This window comes from Callospermophilus lateralis, chromosome 4, assembly GCF_048772815.1.
Source record: "Callospermophilus lateralis isolate mCalLat2 chromosome 4, mCalLat2.hap1, whole genome shotgun sequence".
NCBI classification, from domain to species: domain Eukaryota; kingdom Metazoa; phylum Chordata; class Mammalia; order Rodentia; family Sciuridae; genus Callospermophilus; species Callospermophilus lateralis.
In genome coordinates this window covers 120,116,739-120,139,204 of record NC_135308.1, presented here as the reverse complement: position 1 = coordinate 120,139,204, position 22,466 = coordinate 120,116,739, and the positions used below count along the sequence as shown (strand labels likewise).

The window sequence follows — 22,466 nt, the reverse complement described above, 5'->3', positions numbered from 1 at the left end:
GATGATAACCAATTTCACAGGGGATGGGCAGATTAAATAATATACACTGTTTCTGAGTACTATGCCACATACCTAAGCCCAGCTACTGGAGAGTCTAAGGTAGGAAGGCCACCAAGTTCAAGACCGGCCAATTTGACAAGACCTTGTCTTGAAACTCAATTAAAAAGAGGGCTGAGATGTAGATCAGAGGGATAATGTTTCTGGGTTCAATCCCCTGTACTGTGGGGAGCCAAGGGGAGAAAGAATATGCAAAGAATACACATGGTTAAATATTAGTCATTACCAACATCAACCAGATAACAGTAGACCTTAAAAATGGTTATGAACAAAAGGCTAGCTAAAGACTAATAACTGATTTCCAGCAACGAAAAGAACTATTTAGATTTTTTTTAAAGACTACTAACAACTTACCTTTTATAGGTAAAGTATTTAAATTCACCTCAATTACCGATAGATGTCATGAATCCCAACTGAAGATAAAACTTCTACAAATCTTGGTGTTAAAAAAAAAAAAAAAAAAGTTCTTATACTTCCAGCAAAAAAAGAAAATACCTTGGAGCAGGAATAGCATTAAAACCAACTGGTATTCTAGAGGCATTGGCTCTTATCCTTATTTATTTATTTATTTTTTATATTTATTTTTAGTTATCAGCAGACACAACATCTTTGTTTGTATGTGGTGCTGAGGATCAAACCTGGGCCGCACGCATGCCAGGTGAGCACACTACCACTTGAGCCACATCCTCAGCCCTCCTTATTTATTTTTTAAAAATATTTTTAGTTGTAGATGGATATAACCTATCTATCTATCTATCTATCTATTATATTATGTGGTGCTGGAGATAGAACCCAGTGCCTCATGCATGCTAGACAAGCCTCTACCACTGAGCTACAACCCCAGTCCAGCCTTATTTATTTTTAGAATTTCAATAACAAATGTAAAAAAGTTAAAAATCAAATACTTGAAAAATGATAAACAACATTTTAAGCCTAATTTTGTTGCATTAAAATATGTGTGTGTGGAGGGGCTGGGGTTGTGGCTCAGCAGTAGAGTGCTTGCCTAGCATGTGCGAGGTGCAGGGTTCAATCCCCAGCACCACATAAAATAAATGAATAAATGAATAAATAAATAAATAAATAAATAAAGGTGTTGTGTCCAACTACAACTAAAAAAATAGATACTAAAAAATATGTCAGGTGCTGCAGTTGTAGCTCAGTGTAGAGTACTTGCTTAGCATGTGTGAAGCACTGGTTTTTTTTTTTTAATGTTCATTTTTTGGTTTTCGGCGGACACATCTTTTGTTTGTATGTGGTGCTGAGGATCAAACCGGGGCCGCACGCATGCCAGGCGAGCGCGCTACCGCTTGAGCCACATCCCCAGCCCAAGGCACTGGTTTTAATCCTCAGCACCACATAAAAATATATAAATAAAACACAGTAGTATTGTCCATCTACAACTAAAAAAATTTTTAAAAATTGTGTCAAAGGGTCTCCAAATAAATATAACAGTCAAAAATTTTGGTAATAAGCAGTTCTATCTTCAACTTGTTTAACTATAATACCCCCCATCCTGAAACTCTGATCTTAAATTATAAAGAAAGGGCTAAGTAAAAATACTTAACTACTAGTTCCTAAACTCAAGTGACATTACTTCTCCTACTGAACACTTACTGGAAGAAAAGATACTTGAGCTCTCCTTTCCGCCTCCAACTCCCAAAGTAGTATTTTAAGATCTACAGAGGATTACTCTTTCTTCTCACTTTAAAATAAAATTTAACTAATTCAAATGTCAGAAGGACCGGGTACTAATCTGGTGGGCACAAAAGACTGAATTTGGAACTCCTGAGCAGATATAAAAATTATTTCCGGAAGGCTGTCTCTGTGGTAGATAGAGCACTTGCCTGGCACGTTTTAGGTCTTGGGCTCAATCCCCCAACACCATAAACAAAAAACAAAAACTTTCCTTTTTCTTTTACTGGAGAGAGAGAAAAAGATGTTCAAATACTACTTCTCGAAAATTAAACTCTTTTAAGAATAAAACTTCTAATAGGTAACACAAAATAAACAAATGAATACTGCTTATAATATTTACTTTTAGACTTGTCTGCCTCTTAATAATGAGGACAAATGGAACATGCTTCCAATCTTAACTCATTCTACCAGGAAAGGTATTCTCTGTGAACCAGTTTTTTAAATCTAGTCAGAAAAGAATCTATAGGCTATCAAACTGCTTATAGTCTTTTCTCTGTTCTGTCCATATTTATAATACCTCAAGTAGGAAAAAATTCTTCCTGTGCCCTACTAATGGATTAATATTGCTAGTAAATAAGGCTTATTCCCATCAATCATGCCAACTCTTCCACAGAAATATTCACTAACATAATTTGACATGCAATTTAAGGTCATGTTTTCCAGGTTTATTGCTGTAGTTAACCTTTTGGTTCAGTACTTGATCATGTATGAAAGAATATATTAACTAGAGAATAATGATTTATCAGTAATCTGACAAATGCAGAAGAACCAGTTTCCTAATAGACTTCTCAGCTGATTCAATAGATGAGCAAGGTAGTTAAATTACAAGCATGGAGAGAACAACATTTCAAACATAGGCAAGAAGAAATATTGTGGTCTCAAGATCCTTTCAAATACAGTGGATTTGTGCACAACTCTTCCCTGCTCCTAAGAATTCTCTGGACATGCCAAATAACAACTTGTCAGTTTCTGCAACCCCCCCCCCCCCGCCACCACTCCCCCTTATTAAATATCGAGCTGTAAATTCTACAGGCATGCATACTGAATCAAAGATCTGCTGTGTATTCCAAAAATAATTTTAATAACTATAGTGTATGGTCTTTATTTCTATTATTTGCCATGTATCTTAGAATCACACACATAAAGGTTTTAGTTAACTGTATTTTAAATTGAGATAATGATAAAAGTAGGAAAATGTAGCAACAATTCTGAATGACTTTAGTCATGTTATTTTAACATCTCTGTGCCTCATTTGTTTATCTAAAAATAGGAATAACAATCACCTTAAGAGCTTTTAAGATTCAAATGGAAAATGAGTAATATAGTAAGTAGCCAGTAAATGTTAATTTTCTAGTTTATCTGTTTATAGTGACTGAAACTAAAGGATTTCAAAAGCATACTATTTTTTAAAATCTTTATTTTATTATTATGTGGTGCTGAGGATAGAACCCAGGGCCTTGCACATGCTAGGCGAGTGCTCTACTGCTGAGCCATAACCCCAGCCCTCAAAGCATACTATTTTAAGAGCAAATTAATTTTCTTGGAGTTGTCTCTTCACTCCATTACCAATTCTGATTCATCCTACTTTGTTATCTTTGGAATCAATTCTAGTCTCTCCACTTCAACTACCTTATAAAGGTCCTCATTATTTCTCACGCAGGATAAGGAAAATAAAGGATACAAATATTAAATAAAAAATATTAATTTGCTATGTACTTGAATTCCAATGACCAGATAAGAGCTATTAGTTTTTGTAGTACTGGGGATTGAACCCTGGGGGCATTTTGCTATTGAGCCTTGTCCCCAGCCCTTTATAATTTTAATATCGAGATAGGGACTAAGTTGCAAGGCTGACCTCAAACCTGCCATGCTCCTGACACAGCCTCCTGAGTTGCTGGAATTACAGGTGTATGCCACCACCCCTTAAGTATTAGTTTAAATTGTGGCAAAGAGGTGAGAATTATACAATTTGAGGAAAAATAAATACAGTAACTATATTTAGTGGCTTTTATGGCTCAGAGGTCACTTTGTTAGTTCTATACATTAAAATGTCCATAATGTTTGCACTGTGTAAGCTCAAACAAGATCTACAGAACAAAGTGCTTGCGGTGAGTGCAGAAAACAATTATTTGTAAAGCAACGTCAGATAAAGCTTCATAAGTAGTTATTTAAACCAGACTAGTGGATATGTAAATCACTAAATGGTTATTTTAAGGAAATGGGGGAATTCACTGCAAGATCAGGGCATTTGGGGGAAAAATATGGGCATGACTGAAGTGATGAGGGCTGGGGAGACAAGTGGAGGTACAAAGGAAGAAACTTGGTGATCACAAATCTCAACTCAGTTTCAAGGCTTTAGTTTATTTGTATATGAAGTATCTAGTAAGGTGATACCAAATTAACTTTGATGGTTCCCCGCGCCCCCGGTTCGTGAGAAATGAAATTTCACAAAACCCAAGACCTTTTTAGCTTAATGAGTTTCTCAATATAAAATAATCAGTGACTGGCTTGTATTGTACAATAAACCATAACAAAAAATCATTTGCCTAAAAATGTCCATAATTTTTTGACTTACTCCTATTTTTTTTTATTGGAAGTCTTCTATAAAAAGAGAAGCAGGCATCTTTCATTACATAGTCACAAGACTGCCAATGTCCACTCCACATTCTAGGATCTACTTTAAAAACAACAACAACAAACACAACATTGTGTCTATTAAAAATTAAAACCACCACAAGCAAAGAAAGCAAAGAGTTCTTCCTCGAATGTGCTAGTAAACAGCAAACATAAGAGTATGTACAGCACAGTAAAGTACATTAAATTTTTGAAGAAACTGGAACTTTAATACTCTTTTCGGTATGAGATATCAATATTTTAATGTTGATTATGTTTTCAACAATATCACAAGGTAAAAATGTATATCCCAGAATAGTTTATGTCCTATTATGGCATATGTGCTGATAAAACTTACAAGGATTTTTAGTAGCCACTTTAGAATAAAGTTATATACCTGCTACTCGTTAAACAGATACTAGCCTCTACAATATTTAGCAGCAAAGGAATGACACTATTTTAGAAATATTCTTTCTATAAACCTATGATCCAAGATTATATCGCTATAAAAGGAACAAACAGGAAATTATCAGGCTGTTTCTGACAGATTATGCAATCTCTAAAATTCAAGAAGTACCACCTTCTTCTAGTAAGGCCACTAAGATACTTCATATACAAATATATCCCTATACAGATGAATAAATTGGTCAAATGCACTTCATGTGAACATTAAAGAATGTCCACCAAAAATAATTACACCTGAAACTTAATAAACATAAAAAGGTTCTTTTAGCAATAGAAAGTTAATGCTAAATTTCAAATGGAAAAATAACAATAAATAATGGAAAGAAAAATATAAAATAAATAAATATTCAAGTGCCACCCCCTCCTCAAATCCAACCACCTCTTGCCCGTATCTATTTTTTTTTCTCAAAAGTACACTAAAGAGGCTGGGGTTGTGGCTCAGAGGTAGAGCACATGCCTAGTAGCATGAAGCACTGGGTTCGATCCTTACCACATAAAAATAAAACAAAGGTACTGTGTCCACAGTAAAATAAATACTAAATAAAAAAATAAATACTACATAAAAGTGCACTAAAGCAGTAATATGCAAAAGAGATAGCTTTATTATTAAGTGGAATCGTATCACCAATAGTCCTAGTCTAAGCTTTGAAATTCAATATTTCTCCATCTCGAGCAAATCAGTTGGCGATTAAAAGTAAAATAAGTCACTATTAGAATTTGCTTCCGCTAGCACAGCAAAGGAAACAATTAAAAATGTGAAGAGAGAACCTACAGACTAGGAGAAAACCTTTGCTACCTACTGACAGAATAGATAAAGAATATTTCCAGGATATATAAAGAACTCAAAAATTTAACACCGAAAAAAATTAATAGAAGATAGCAAAATGTGGAAACTAGATTATAACAAAAACATAGTCTAACTGGATTATAGTACATAAAGGAATAAGAAAAACAGCACTAGAGACTATACTGAAGATAAAGGAGATCTGTTGGGGCTTTGACTCATTTATTAAGCAATAACATTGGGTAATTTGATGAGGAAAATACCAACATTGAGAAAACTAAAGGTACCTTTAAACCAACAAAAAGGGTTCTTACAATAGAAGGAATATTAAATTAAGTACTTCATTAAAATGATTAATATTCAGCCTACTTTTAAAATGCATGAGTTGTTTTGCAAGAAAATCTATACATACTACATATAATAAGATCTTGAAAACCAAAATTAGTAAGTTAAAAACAATATGTGACATAGAAAAAAGAAACTGATAATTTCAACATTATTCTACGTGCAGCTAGTATAGACCCCTATTTTTAGTAACAGGATGTTAACTTTGATACCACAGCATCTGATCTAAAGCATACTGAAGTTACTTTTAGTTATATCATTATCACAGAACATGGTACTTGTATTTGCCTAAGATCTCACATGTATCAGTAGATGTATGGGGTAGGTCTTTTTTCCTTAAAATACAAAATACCAAACTTCAGTTAAGGCTTAAATACCTCATGGCCCAGCATCTTTGTGTAATGTTCATTTCTACATAATCCAATACTTAACGGTGTCTAGAATATAGATGTTATTTGTTGAATGAATCAAAATCAATTTCTTACCCTAGAGCAGAAGCAGGCAAACTATATCCCTCAGGCCAGATCCCACTTGCTGCCTTTTTCTTCTTTCCTTTGGCAGTGCAGGGTATCAAGCCCAGGGCCTCAAGGCATGCTAGGCAAGTACTGAACACCAAACTACCCCTATTCCAGTCCTTGCTGCTTGTTTTTGTAAATAAAGTTTTGTTGGAACATAGCTATCATCATATGTTGTATAGTCTATGACTGCCTTTAGACTGTAAGGGCAGAGCTGACTGGCTCTAGAAGATTGTATGGTCAACAAAGCTTAAAATATGTGGCTTGGGAGGCTGAGGCAGAAGGATGGAAGGTTTGAAGCCACCCTCAGCGATTTAGCAAGATTGTAAGCAACCTATTGAGACCCTGTCTTAAAAAAAAACAAGCTTAAAATATTACCTGGCTCTTCACACACAAAAAAAGTTTGTTAACATGTGCCCTACAGGCTAGAGCATGGAGAGACAATAAATCTTGCCCACTAATTTAGTGGTAGCAAATGGGTTTTTAGCTCAAACACCAATACAAAATATTAATGGCTTCCTGTAGTGAGTGCACTATTGAGAGTGACTTTAAGACCAACTCAAGACTGAAAGAGACTCAAAGGGAATATGTACTGTTCTTAATTACCAATGTCTGATGTGGTTTAAGTGAAAAAACAAGACTGTAACTCTTAAAAATACTTGAAATCTTGTGCAAAGATCAGGGTTTATCTAAACAGACATCTTACTCATTTTTTTGCTTACACATAGTTTCCCAATTTAGTACAGAAGGGTCTCCTGTTGTTACTAAAATCTCATCATTCTTCAATAATTTAAGTAAGCCACCCAGAATCTTCTTAAATTTTCTTAACAAACAAAGAAAAAGAAAAAAAGATATATAACATTTCAAAAAGAATGACCTTTACTGGGAGGAATGCTATCATTAAAGGTGCTTAATACTGTTTCCTGAGCCGGTTGCAGAATTAGTAACTACATCGACCACAGATATTCCCACTAGTTAGTGAAAGTATATGCTTTCATATATTTCAAGGAAATACTGAATACAGTTGATGATATGTTAGGAGAGAGGCATAAGAAATCAGAAGCAAAGCACTTTAGAACTAGTAGATAAATTAGAATTTAAAGGTAAGGATTCCAGAAGCAAGCATATCCATTTTTATGAATGGAAGAAAACCAAAAAACACCACAAATATTTCTTGCTTTTATAATACACCCACCTCCCACAAGGATGAGTGAACTTTTTAGAAGCATAATTTTATAGACTCTTTCAACATAAGATTGAATTCATAAATGTCTTTCATAAGAGAAACAAATGGCTATAATATTTTCATTTACTACTAACCTCATCACTAGGATTAAATAACATGCTTAATATGACTATCTCCAAACAAATTAAGAAGACATAGAATGTCCTCATTTTAAATTGTAGATTCATAATCTGCATGATTAAATTGCACATTCTGAACAAAACTTAAAGGCCAGGGTATTCCTAAATGAAAATTTCCTAGTAAACCTGCCAAAAGTTTGGAGGAGAAAAATTACTCAAGCAACAACAAACAGTGGCAGCACAAGCACTTCCCATAATTTCTCTAACAATTTTAATATCTCAACCTAAGCAGCAGTTTATGCTTACTGTCCTTGAGTTGAATCCCTGGTACCTCCTTTCCCCTGAAAAAAGGGTAGCTTTCCTACATGTCTATCCGGACAATTTTATTGAGAGAGAAAATTAATATCAGGGAAAAAAATTCATACACATACATGTTTCCATTTTTGAACATTAGTATATATACCAAATGAATGGATAAAAGCAAATGAAAACCAAAGTTTGGGTGTTAATTATGCTGCTAGAATAAGCAGAATATATGGGGAAAAATAAAGCATATAGACACTTCCTATAATCAATTTTAAGTTCCCAAGGAGCCTCTTCAGCTATTTACTTCTTCCTTGTCACTATTACAACAAGTGATTCCATCAACAATTTTTATCCTAAATAGAGACTGTTTTTGTTTTTTGTGGTGCTAGAGATTGAACCCACGGCCTTTTGCATGCAAGGCAAGCCAACTGAGCTATATGTTCCTAGTCTTCTAATGTATCCTATTTTATAATTATAGGCATTACATAATTCTTAGAAACCTTATCAACTGGGAGATGAACTACATGTTATAAGAATTTATGTGCCAGGTTCAAAAAGAATTACTTGGCAGACAGTTTGTAATTTAACTGCTTAAAAGTAATACTTTCAAGCCTTAACATTTCCCCCAAAATACATATTAATGAATAAAGCCTTTTCAAATGATTTCAGGATTGTTTCCCATAGACATCCTGAAGTTCCCAAATCTCTGAAAACCAAAAGTTTTATATCTAATTTGGTGGAAAAACATGATCTAATAAAAATTTAAACAGTAAAATTTCACCTGAGCACTGCTGTGCCTTACATTTTTAAACCACTTAATCTGACTATTTATGTTTCACATTAATAATGTCTCATTACTTTTACTAAAATCCAAAAAAAATCTCACTCCAAAATCCTGAGTTCTTAAATAAATGGAAAGAAAGGTTCTAGATAAAGGACTAAGGACCTAGAATCCATTTAACAAATTATCTGCTAAAGCAAAGTACTTTCTTGAATTTACTTCAATTTCTGTATTGCTGCCTACCATGATGGTTCACTGTTAACATTTACATACTCCTTTAATATCATGTAAAGGCCCCACCTCATTTTTACTTCCTTTTCTGACTACTAGAGCTGTGACTTCTTCCTTTATCTCTATGAACACTCATCTATATCATTCATTTGGGCACTGTGAACTATTTACTTCTCATATTGATTAACTTTCCATCTTTGCTTAAAACCTTTCGTGCATAATTACTCAATTTAACCCTAACATACAGTAACTGAGAACATTTTGCTCTCAATAACATGCAGCCAGATGAAGGAATCAGTCCTCAAGAGACAGATGTCCTAAATAAAAAATGACAAATTATACTCAGGTAGGTATAATACCTTAAGAAATTAGTTTAAGTAGCCTATGAAGGGAATTGATAAGGACAAACTGTTGTATACCTTATACATTTCTTTCAATTAAAGTTTTTGAGCACCTGCCAATTCCTGGGCTATCTGAAATAAGGTAGGAAAGTCAACATATTTCCATTTTCCTGATACAATTTAAGAGGGAAAGCAAGGTAAAGAACTGCATAAAAATAATTACTCATAAGAATTATGAAGGCAATGTAGAGGATTGCTCTTTTATATAAGATGGTCTAGAAAAACTAAAAATAATGATATCTGAGCTGAGATCTATAGCTGAAACTGAAGCATAACTACAGAAAACTGGGGAAAGATCTCCACAGAAAGCAGCAAGCACTAAAACTGAAAGGGCTTGTTGGATCAAGATCAGAAAGAGTGTGGGGGCTAGGTATGTAGCTCAGTGGCAGACCACTTGCTTAGTATGCTCAAGACCCTGGGTTTAATTCCAGATACTCCCAGACCACAAGTACAGTGTAATTAGAGCTTGGTGGAACAATGGAAAGGAGATAAAGTTGTGAAGTAAGCCAGAACTGGATTATGCAGGACTTTGTTGGCCCTGATAAGGGACTGGTTTTTATTTTAAGCCACTGTGGGTAAAACTGGGACTAGAGGGTAACACATGATCCAATTTACATTTTTAAGAGATCAGCTGGTCTTCTGGGTAGAGGCAGACATGGGGCAGGACAAAAATGGAAACTTTAGAAAGCCACAGAAGAGATGACTGGCATAAACAAAGATGCTATCACCAAGACATAAGACCTGGCAGCTCAAAAAGCATTAATAGTCATTCAGTCAAACTTTCTCCACATAAAAATAAGTTCCTAAAGAGGTGTTAACTTGTTGGAGGTTTCATGGGGCGTGTGACATAGAGAGTGCATATACACGTGTGGACACTGAAATTTAAGGCACCTATGTCAAATGTTATCACCACCAAACTACACTACTTAAAAGACTACAGGGTGGAATCAAAGGTTATTAACCACATAAAACGAGTACATAATTTCTCAGATTTATTCCTATGCCTAAGTCAGTTAAAATGCAGAAGGGTAATGAAATAAAGAGTCTAATTTGGGCACCTAAACATTTATTTTCAAGAAAAAGTGCATAAGGGCCAGGTGCAGTGGCACACACCTGTAATCTCAATGGTTCAGGATGCTGAGGCAGGAGGCTTGCGAGTTCAAAGCCACCTCAGCAAAAGAGAGGTGCTAAGCAACTCATTTGAGACCCTGTCTCTATAAATAAAATACAAAATAGGTCTGGGAATGTGGCTCAGTGGTCAAGTGTCCCTGAGTTCAATCCCTGATATCCCCCCTCAAAAAAAAAAAAAAAAAAAAGTGCAAAAATTTTTTGCTGCTAGGGAGCAAAAAAAGCAAAAGCACCTGCAACTCAAAATGCTTAGTGACAACACTTTAAGACCACAATTTCTAACTGGCAGATAATCTAACTGGTAGATAATGTCAATTTATCCTCTACTTAGGATCCTTCAGTGGATAAGATCTATCAATCACTAAAGCATCACAAATGTTTTTCAAAGTGAGGGTGAGCCTTCCAGTTGAACTAGATTTGTCAAGTGAATGACAGTAATAGTAGTTCTATTCATTCAAACAAGAATCTCTTAATCACAATCCTCACCTTTCTGTCCCATTTCTTACCCTCCCACCTATTCATTGCTTATAATCACCATCATCATTTTTATCTAAACAGAAGTTATAAATGCCTTGTGTTGCCCCCGACCCCCCCGCTTTTGGTTCTAGGGATTGAATCCAGGGATACTTTCCCACTGGGCTACATCTCAAGTCCTTTAAATTTTTACATTTGAGACAGAGCCTTGCCAAGTTGCTGAGTTTGGCCTCAAACTTGAGATCCTAATGCCTCAGCCTCCTGAGTTGCTAGAACTACAGATATGTGCTACCATGCCAGATGCTTTTCTGTCCTTAAAAAGACTGCACAGTCTAACTTCTCTTTGTTTAATGATGAAATACAGGTGACTGGCTTACAGAAGGGGAAAAAAAAAAAAAAGCACAAATATAAAAAAGCTAAAAAAGAAGAAATTTCTATTTTTCATCTAGTAACTAAAACAATAGCCAGTGACAATCTTGTGACTAATTTGGATGTCCTGGATATGACCTCAGTATGTTTCCCAATTCAGAACTGCTAGAACAGCTGAGCAGTTAATTATTTAATATAGGGAACACTAAAGCTTCCCTTTAACTTCCCTCTCTCATTCAGTTCATGTAGGAAGAAGTTCTGTAATGATTGAAGCTACCCTGAAATGAGCATTTCATACCTATACTTTCTTTAAGCCACTCCACTCCCTTTCTCTTCCTCATGTCAACCCTGTTCTTTCAAATTATGGTTTTAAACTCAATACTCTTTCTTCATGAAACACATCCACTTGATCTCCAGCGAAAATAACTGGCACTAAATTTCCAAGAAACTGAGCACAGTGCTTCATTCTTACTACTTTCATAATCTGATATTGAATACTTGACCCAAACACAGGTAAGCCTGAAAAGTCCTTTATAATGTCCCACGAGATGAGGTTTATAAAAAATAGTTGTTTAATAGGGATTGTTAAGACTGTTTTTAAATCAAGCCTGTCAACACAGAATAAATCACTGTGACCAAAGGTTGAATGGACTGCTCAGAAAAGGCTGCTTAGAAATTAAATTTAAGGGGCTGGGGTTGTGGCTCAGTGGTAGAGCACTCGCCTAGCATGTGTGAGGCCCTGGGTTCGAGCCTCAGCACTGGATATAAATAAAATAAAGGTCCATTTACAACTAAAATAAATATATTAAAAAAGAAATTAAATTTAAAACTACATATTAATAAGGGATTCCAAGATAAAGCACTTGAAAATACTGTTTCACATTTATCTTTGATTCCCATTCCTTACCCATACCCCCTCCACTAACAATAAAAACCCACAATAAGTCAAAGACAACATTCAATAGAGAGCAAGGCATATGAAATAAAAAATGAAAAAATGTAAGATACATAGGAATATAACATTTTCAGATAAATGTGGATATCCTTCTTTGATGAGACACCAAAACTTCGCATTTGTTTGCAATATGAAACTGGAAACTTCCCTAATCAATTTCATTGTGGTACTAGGAAATGAACCCAGCGTGCTTTTTGAGCTACAGTCCCAGCCCTTTTTATTTTGAGACAAGGTCTCACTAAGTTGCTAAGGCTGGCCTTAGCAACCTCCTTGCCTCAGCCTCTGGAGTTGCTGGGAATGCATTGTGTCATGGTGCCCAGCCATCACCTTCTTTGTACCATTAAAATCCATTGGTCCAGCTAGCACTTTGGAAAAATTTCTTACCTGTGCATGATTCTGTAATACCATGCATTGGTCTTTTGGAAAATACTAGCTCATAATTTTGCAGATCTCCAAATGATGATTCATTTCATTATACATTATTTTAAAATGTCATTAATATCATCAGAAAAATATTTTTTTAAAGAGAATTAGAGAGAGGGAGGGAGGGAGATTTTTAATATTTTTTTTTTTTTTTAGTTTTCGGCGGACACAACATCTTTGTTTGTATGTGGTGCTGAGGATCCAACCCGGGTCGCACGCATGCCAAGCGAGCACGCTACCGCTTGAGCCACATCCCCAGCCCAGAAAAATATTTTTAAGTATTGGGAAGCTATCAAAAGCCCAGTGGCTGATATAAACTTTCAAAAATCCTAATTTTTGCTTAAAAGCTAAGTTTATCATTAGTCATAAATATTGTCACTATTATCCTTAAAGTAGCAGGCTCACTGTTTTCAAGAAAATGTCAGCCTATATCCAATTCTGGGTAGCCAGTTTGTCAGGTATTCTTTCTAATATAAAAATGGTGTTTCATAAAAAAGCAGCTGGTGTGACTTGCAAGACTTCGCCCTGGACTTGTCTTCTAGAGACAACTACTATATTTCTGAATGCAGCTAAAATGTTTTATGCATACTTCCTGTTTTGTCACAGTGTATTAAAAAGATGTGTATGGTGGCAGAGATTAAATTTAAAAATTTTTTTTAACTTCTTCAAGCATGTTTAGGTGAAAAGTGACCCCCCTCCCCCTTAAACTGTGAAAGCAAGACAGTGAAGAAGACAATAATTACTATAGTATATACGGTAAGGTACTGTAATCTGATTCATTCTGAAGTGCCAGAAATTTTACTCACCATTGTTTCTGTACATAGGCATATATGTCATTATGGTGAAAAGGGTGAAGAACATCTTAGTATTACTATAAAAATAGTTTTGCACTTGGGGACTCCCTGAAAATGTCTACAGGATCTGTAGGATTCCTTGGATCTACTTTGAAAACTGCTAGGCCAGACATTTCATTTTTAAATCTGTTCAAAATCGCAGTTATTCTTAGTTATAATTCATACTTTAATGAGAATCTTAAGCATTGCTATAGGAGAAGAAAAACTTTAAAGAATAAGAATAATATATTAGTATATTATTTTAAGGTTTATGAATCATTTACAAATCCTCTATTTAATCCTCAACAACTCCAAGATATGTTATCATTCCTACTGAGGGAGTAAAGAGGTAGAAAAGCTTTAAGGAAAAGATGTTTTGCCTAAAAAGATCATCGTAGTGGTGGGGTAGGAGGTGACACTAATTTGGAAACTTGGTCAATTTATCAATACAAATTCTGTGAAATAACTCAAGTTCAATAATTTCAAGAGCAAGAAAAGAACATACATATTATATACCTCATTTATCCCTCATTTTTTTTCCTGGACAGTACAGAATTCAAGCCTCCAGAGGGATTCCTGAGTTTTGCTACTGTTAACTGAGAGATTTGTCTATAACTTACAAATCTTAAAAGCTGTAGCTATAAATATTAGTATAATGTACTAATAGGATTCCATGTATGCTGTTAACTTTTAGCAAAAAGTAATGAAGAGTTAGATGAATGCATTATCATCTGACACCTAAAAACTATTAAATGAAAATACTTTGTGAGAAGGATAAATTTTAGAAGATGAATCAATTTTATTTTGCCTAACATTTTTCATTTCCTATCTAGAAGGTTTCCCCCCAAACTGCTACTTAGTGGACCAAACAGGGTAGAGGACATAGCTCAGTGATACAAAAACCTGACTAGCATCTGTGGGGTTCTAAGTTTGATTTTCGGCACCACAAAACCCCACAAACTGAGGACAAAACATTGTTTCCCTGATTTTTTTCTTCCTTCAAGACAAAGAGGAGGAAACAACATATTGTGGAAATAATTCACCCATGGGATAATCAGTTCCCTGCATATTTTCAAAATAAAGTTACTTATTAAAAACGACGAAGCTCTGATACTTTTAATGGATGTTCTCTTCCTTTAGAGCCTCTATTCAATTATCTATACAATAGTTAAAAACATTCAAAACCCCACTACTGGAAAATATCACCTACCAAGTTATCTAATGATACTCTAAAATAGTATAATTATCAAGAGTAAGCATAACTATTAAGAGTAAACTTAGGAACTGGTTTAATAACTCAGAACATTAATTAGTCCCTAATGGTTAGAGATACTAATATTCTTAATTTTAAAGTAAACATATTTCTAGTATTCAAGCACTTCATATACAATCAATTTTAAGGAGTTATATCCCAGAATTTTGCTCTTCTCTATAATAAAAGCCAGATATTCTGCAATTCATGTTGCAAATATTTTTACTTTAGAAAAGTAATTTAAATGTTATTTTAAAAACTGGTGCTGGGCAGGGGTTGGGATTGTGGCTCAGCAGTAGAGTCTTCGCCTAGCATGTGAGAGGCCCTGGGTTTGATACTCAGTACCACAAAAAAGAAATAAAATAAAGGTATGTTGTTCAACTACAACTAAAAAATAAAAAAAACTGGTGCCAGGCATAGTTGCTTACGCCTATAATCCCAGCAACTTGGGAGGATGAGGCAGGAGGATTGCAAGCCAGCTGCAGCAATTGGATGAGACCCTGTCTCAAAATAAAATATAAAAAAGGTCAGAAGATATGGCCCAGGGGATAAGCACTCTGGGTTCAATCCCAAGTTCCAAACACATACACACACACACAAAAAAAAAAAAAACATAAAAAAAACCCCATGGTACCTCTACCCTAAATTTCCACTTCTTAATTTTGTAAGTTAAAGCTGCTAAGAAAGTTTTAAAAATTTTGATTCTCTACTGACAGGAAGGGAAATAAAAGTTTCTAAATTAATACCAAAATATCAGTTGCTGTGTAACCTTAATTTGACCAACATTAGGAATAAACAGCAGTGTTATTATAGAAAATAAATCATATTTTTTTATTGGTGGTAAATTCTTTAAAAAGATTTTTTTAAAAGGCAGCACAAAACTTCCTGACAGTTTTTTTGTTTAAAATAAAACTAGCTGTTGTGTGACCCACACCTATAATCCAGCAGTGCAGGAGGCTAAAACAGGAGGATCAGAGAATCACAAGTTCAAGGCCAGCCTCAGCAACTCAGCAAGGTGCTCTGCAACTTAGACCCTATCTCAAGTAAAAAAAAAAAAAGCAGAAGAGGGGGTTGAGGATAGAGTTCAGTGGTAAAGTTCCAGTACCAAAAATTAAATAAATAAAATAGAAACTATGACTAAAGGAAATGGTCTTAGAATCCAATGCTCAACTGGATTTCAAGTATAACATATTAGGTAAGTTCTTACTACAAATGGATACATTCATTCTATTCTAAATATATTGATTTCATTATGTTCATGAGATTTCCAAATAACTAGTAAAAAAAAAAGATTTTAGTCCTCAATGATAATTAGCATCTTCCAACACCATTATAAAATACCTATAAACACCGGAAAACATTAGTTTTCATTCAGCACAAGACAAGGCACAGTTCTTGTTGTATATCGTTCTCTCCCCCTTTTGTACTGGGAATTGATCCAAGTATGCTTGGCCACTGAACCACATCCCCAGCTCTTTTGAGAGAGTTGCTGAAGCTGGCCTCAAACTTATAGTCCTCCTGCTTCAGTCTTTTCAAGTCACTGGGATTTACAGACATGTGCCACTGAATCCAGCAGTACTTCTGTTTAGAGAGAGCCAAAGTAAAAATTCCATCCAAACCAGATTATGGCAAGGGCTAAGATGTTTGTTTCTTAACTTGTTCTAAAATATCAGTTTTGAGCAAAACTTTCTACAGAGTGAATATGTGATACCAAATATTTGGTTCATGAACACTAAACTATCCTTACTCTTATCAAATTTAGACACTACATATCAATACCCTTCCCCCCTTTACAACAGAGACACAACAGCGACACATTACTTTATATCTTCATGGAAATGGCACGCAAATCAGTAAGATCAGGAGAGATTATTGAATATCTCCTTTATATTAAATAAGAAAATTGCCTATGTAGACTATGCTTTTCAGGGGACTTGGGGGAAATGATACTCTTGGTAAAGTCAAATTCTGTGTCAGATCCAAGTTCACAGATTAATATCAACCCAACAGCCCCTCCACCCAGCAAGAAAAACATCAAGTGCTTAAACAAAAGGCAAAGAAACCTCTAAATGAGCTTTTGGTTCATTTAGACTTTACATTTAAAACATAGTTACTATGTTAACAATCTCTGCATTAGCAGTTCTTCAATCTCAATTTACAAAGATCCACTTGAAAGATTATATATATAGGTCAATTTTTTAAAAAGATTTTTATTTGTAGATGGAAACAATACCTTTATTTATTTTTATGTAGTGCTAAGGATCGAACCCAGTGCCTCACACATGCTAGGCAAGCACTCTACCACTAAGCTACAACCCCAGCCCGCAATTTTGTTTTAAAAGTAAGCTCTGATAAAGTTTTATTAAAGAAAAATTCTGCATGTTTTACTTTTTACCACTCTGTTCTGGCATGCTTCTGTTATCAGAATCACCTGGATCAATGACAGTATGCCTACTCTAGTATTTTCTGCATGCTGTGCCCAAGTCAATATTATTGCCACTGCAGGGATAGACATCAGTCTGGGCAAGCATAACACAGTACTCTATTTCAGATTTCCTCAAAGCTGGGAAGTTGATGGGGAAGATGATCAATTTCATTTTGCCTGGCACATACTTTTTTCCTTTTCATAACAAGTTGGAGCCTAGAGCTGATCCATTTCAGAGACTTTTTTTTTTTTCTTTTCCTTTGTAGCCACCATTTTTCTGCCTTTAAGGCCGGACAGCCCCCCAACCAAAAGCAGCTGCCAAGATGGCTGGGGAGTAAGAAAGGCAGATCAACTTTATGATTCTTTAACTCATCTTCCTGGACCCTTGGTATGTACATGGTGATTCTTCACTATGGGGACTTATTATCCTCTTATAGTTAAGAGAAAATATTTGAACTCTATTGTAAAGGATTGAGGATAAAAAGACAATTTGTAAAGTAAGAGATTCCAAAAGCAATGTGGAGTCATTTCTTTTTGACAGATTACACTGTTCTGTTCAAATATCCTGTATGAACGTTCATTATCATTAATCCCTAAATTTTAATACCATACATTACTGTGGGCCCAGACATTGCATTTTATGGTATTTTCATTTAACTAGTATTGAGAGTCTATGTGCAAGGCACCATGCCAGTGATTTGGGGCATAAAAAAACAAACACCCTGTTTGAAATTTAGTATAATATATACTACATTACAATAACACAAGATAGGTCATGATATTTTTCATAGAAAGTAAGAGAGAGGCTGGGTATAGTGGCACATGCCTGTAATCCCAGCAACTTGGGAGGCTGAGACAGGATCTCAAGTTCGAAGCCAGACTCGGCAATTTAATGAGACCCTGTCTCAAAAGAAAAAAAGGGCGGAGGGCTGGAGATGTGGTTCAGAGGTCAAGTGCCTCTGGGTTTAATTCCCAGTACCAAAAAAAAAAAAAAAAAAAAGAAAGAAAAAGAAAGTATAAGAGAGATGACTTTCACAGGGTTGGGTTGGGTGGGAGAATGTGAAAAGACAGAGTGACCATTTTCATGCCATATTTTAAAATTAAGCCAGTTTAGTAGTGAGTTCTTCAGCTGTATTTTGATATTTGGCACATTAAAACCAAACAGGCTATATGTGTTTCAATAATTTACTTTGCCGCTTACTCAGATAAGTCTGCTTCACAATTTACTGGGAATGTCATACAAGAAAGTGCAAATGAATACAATTATAGTGCAGAGATTAAAAGCATGGATTTGAGACTACATTCAGGGTTCTGTGTCCTTAAAATTATTTAGTCTGAGTATTCTCCTAAAACCTGGAGATAAAACATTTCAAGTGATCATTCCACATCATTTGACTAAAGTACCCACTTTTTGGGGTATGATAGGGCCAATAATCCCTTTAAGACATAATTTACTATAAAAATGCCATTTTTCTTCCTTCAAGTTGTCTATTATGCATAGACTACTGTTCTAAGCAGACCTACTAACTGGTTATCTTATCTATTCTAGGCCTCAGTTTCCTCCTCCATAAAATGACAGGGCGGGACTGGATGATCTAAATAGTCCCTTCCGGCTCTTAAAAAGTCCCATGACTCCATAATGACTCAATAAATACTATTGCAAGAGTCAGCTTTTAAGAGTGATAAGAGTTTGAAACTAAATGAAAGTTTCTTTTCCATAAGTTATTTCTTGAGCAAGTTCATACAACATTTTAATTACAAAAAAAAGAGGTCTGCAAGATGAATTTACAAGTTAGAGGCACTCAATATATCTATATATTATAGGTATATATACTATTAGCAAACAAAAATCCAACCAGACTGAATTAACTTTAAAATATTAAAGTCACAATATTCGCTTTACTGTCAACTTTCTACTCTGTAAAAATGCAATTTTCCCTTACTGTAATAGATAAGTGTTCCTATTCGTGCCAATCAGGAGTTTCAGGAGCAAAATGTTTTTCCGAACTATTAAGGAGGGTGGGAGAGGGACAAGTGAAGAAGAAGCAAACCATCTGCTCAAACTTGCAAGGACGATCTTTTCTCCAAAAGGCATCATTTTTTATTTGTTTGTTTTCCAGAAGAAAAATCCGAAGGGCCCGGTAAATACCGGAGTAGTTTCAAATAAAATTCATGGCGCTGGTAAGTCAGTTTTAGTATCAGACAAATGGAGATGGCGAAAAAGAGAAGAGGACAAACTTCCTGGATTCTCCCTCTGCGAGAGAAAGAGATTTCCTCTTGCTGACGAAGGGAAAGGCCCCTTTAACAATTTTTCTCTGCACGGTGGCTGCTGCCAGACTAGGTGGGGCTCCCTCCGCTGCCTTCCTCCTGCCACTTCCCGCAACAAATGGAGCAAGCCAGCCCCGTTTCAGGCAAACTTTTTCCCTGTCAGGCTCGAGCCCGCAGGGCGCCGGGGAGTGGTTTCCCCCGAACGCTCCTCGCCCAGGCTCCGGGCTGGGGGAAGGTGGGTCTACGCAAAGGACAACTTTCTGGTTTCCGTTCTAACTTCCACCCACACCGGGGAGGGAACCCGGGCGGCCAGTAAGGGGGCTCCCGGGCGGGGAGTAAGTCTTCGGGGAAGCCGGCGGGGGAGGCGGGCAGCTGGAGAGGCTGCGACTGCCGCGGGCAGGAGGGAGCGGGCGGGGGGGGGGGGTCCTCGGGCTCTCACTTCCTCCGCCATATTTCAGACATTTGACCCCTTCCGCAAAGCGCGCCGTTCCCCCGCGGCTGTGGCGGCGGCGGCGGCTGCGGATCCTTCTCGCTCACCCGGGAGGCAGCGCGCTGGCTGACCGAGCGCCGAGCCCTCGCGCCACCTGCCGCGCGCTGAAGGGACGCCGTGGCTGTCGCGGGGCCCCCGACCGCCCCGCCCGGCCCGCGCCGCACCCCACCCGCTCCCCTCAGCCGGCGCCGGGTCCCCGCCCCGCGCGGCCGCTGCGGCCGCTCCCCTCAGCGGCCACGCACGTACTCTGCGAACCTCTCACGCTGTCACCGGGTTCCCGTAGCCAGCGTCGCCCCGCGCTCCCTCCCGGTCGCTGCTCTGGGCGCCACGGCGGTCCTGTCGCTGCCGCCGCCGCTCCGGCTGGTTTACACGCCTGACTCTGGGCGAGGTTTGGCGGTGTCGCCTTGACGTCAGGCGTTCAGCCTCGCTCTCGCTTCCGCCCGCGGGCGGGGCGCGCGGGTGCGCGGCCCGGGAAGGGGCGGGACTGGGGGGCGGGTCCATTGAACAGAGGGGCGGGGTCTCCGAGTGCCGGTTCTCGCCCTTGGCGTGGAGCCGGCCTTTGGCCTCCGGGAAAAGCAGGCCCGGCACTTGAACACCCTTAGTGGCTGGCTCTCAGTCTTGCTGTCCCTTCAACCTCGCCTCTGCCGGAGGGCTGGTGGGTGGAATCACGCGTCAGTTTCCCCTGAGCGCACCCTTCCCGACCCCAGCGAAAGCTCAGGGCTTAGAAAACTCCCCAGACCCTAAAGGTGCCTTAAACTAAAAACCAGTTACCAACGCCTTCAAACCGTTGGTTTTCACTAAGTTCTTTGTGCTGAGGACAGTAGCTTGAGAAGTAATCGGGGCTGTACAATTTCTACGCCTAGAGCTCCCTTGAAGGAGCCTAGGCCAGGACACAATCTTTTTTCTTGAAAAGGCCTTTCTTCTGAACTGACAAATATTTCATCCACTGGTGACTTAACCGTGGTGAACTCTTAACTTGCCAAACGCAGTTAACAAATCCATGATCTCCAAACCTGTACCCTGTGCCTAAATCAACAGTGCATGTGGAAGTGCTTTGAGACACTTTAATGACTTTGCGGATTTCCCATAGGTACGCCTATAATGTGACTTCAGGACACAAGAAAACACTTTCTGTTCCAAAAATGTCTCTTTCCAAACAGCACAGGAACTTACCAAGGGAACTTAGCCATATTTAGAGAAGAGATGAAGTAACTTATTGGAGGTTTTTTTTTTTTAAGGCTGTGATGGACAAAAAGATTCTGAGAATAAAATGCAGGGGAAAGTTGAAGATCATTGAAACCTAACTTTTGCTTAAATTATAGTTTGCCTGCACATGCCTGTAATCCCAGCAACTAGAGGCTGAGGCAGGAGGATCACAAGTTTGAGGTCAGCCTCAGCAACTTAGCAAGTCCCTGTCTCAAAATTTAGAAAAATTAAAAAAGGAATATAGCTCAGTGGTAGAGTGCTTCAGGGTTCAATCCCCAGTACTGAGAGAGAAAGGAAAAAAAAAAAGATGCATATTTCTTATCTTTGTCACTGTTGGTATCTGACTTGATGCTTTTCATACAAACAGGCATTTAAGATATATTTGCTGAATTTCTGATCCTAATGTAGTGTGTAATGTTGGAGAATATAGAGCCATCCTTTAGCTCCACTACTTGTTAGCAGGTTATTCTTTGGCAAATTCTGTAACAATGTAGAATATTAGTTTTCTCATCTAGGATGTAATATTATAACATCTGCCTTACAGAATTGTTGTAAGATAAGGTATAGAAAATAGATCTCAATCCCTGGGACAAGAAGAAGCATAAAGTTAGTTTTCTGCCTTTTAGAAAAAGTGAATTAAAAGTGAACTCACCCATAACTATTGCTGTATTTAATCTGAAATAATACTTCTGATTTTTCATGCTGTATGATTCCTTAAAATTTTTACTTCAAATAACATCCATATTTCCTTAGTTTCATTTAAAAAATACACAAAAGTACAAATAAGTATATATATATATATATATATATATATATATATATATATATAGTCCCCAATTTATTTATTTAAATTTTTTTTAGATGTTGATGGACCTTTGTTTATTCATTTATTTAAATATAGTACTCAGAATCGAACCCAGTGCCTCACACATGCTAGGCAAGCACTTTACCACTGAGCTACAACCTCAGGTCCAATTTATTATTTTTTAATAAATATTTTAATTATTATCAGCATAATCAAAATTTATACTATTTAACTTCCAAATAAATTTGGCTGCCAATAGCATTAATATTTTGTTTCATTCACAAGTGAACAATATTGAAATTGGAGCCTTTCAAGGTACTTTTCCTGGCTTTTCCCTCTG

General features: G+C 36.9%; 1 protein-coding gene across 3 annotated transcripts in view; it reads right to left on the bottom strand.

Moving 5' to 3' along the window:
- The window catches only part of Rap1b (RAP1B, member of RAS oncogene family), a 41,462-nt gene extending 20,929 nt beyond the window's left edge, over window positions 1-20,533 (bottom strand). For 2 of the 3 annotated variants that reach the window (XM_076854843.2, XM_076854841.2), the window contains exon 1: window positions 20,371-20,533. The gene's annotated coding sequence lies outside the window, so the exon portion shown is untranslated. Of the gene's footprint in view, window positions 1-20,361 lie in introns of all 3 variants that reach the window. The other variant, XM_076854842.2, reaches the window with a different exon arrangement.
- Between the last annotated feature and the right edge of the window lie 1,933 nt (window positions 20,534-22,466).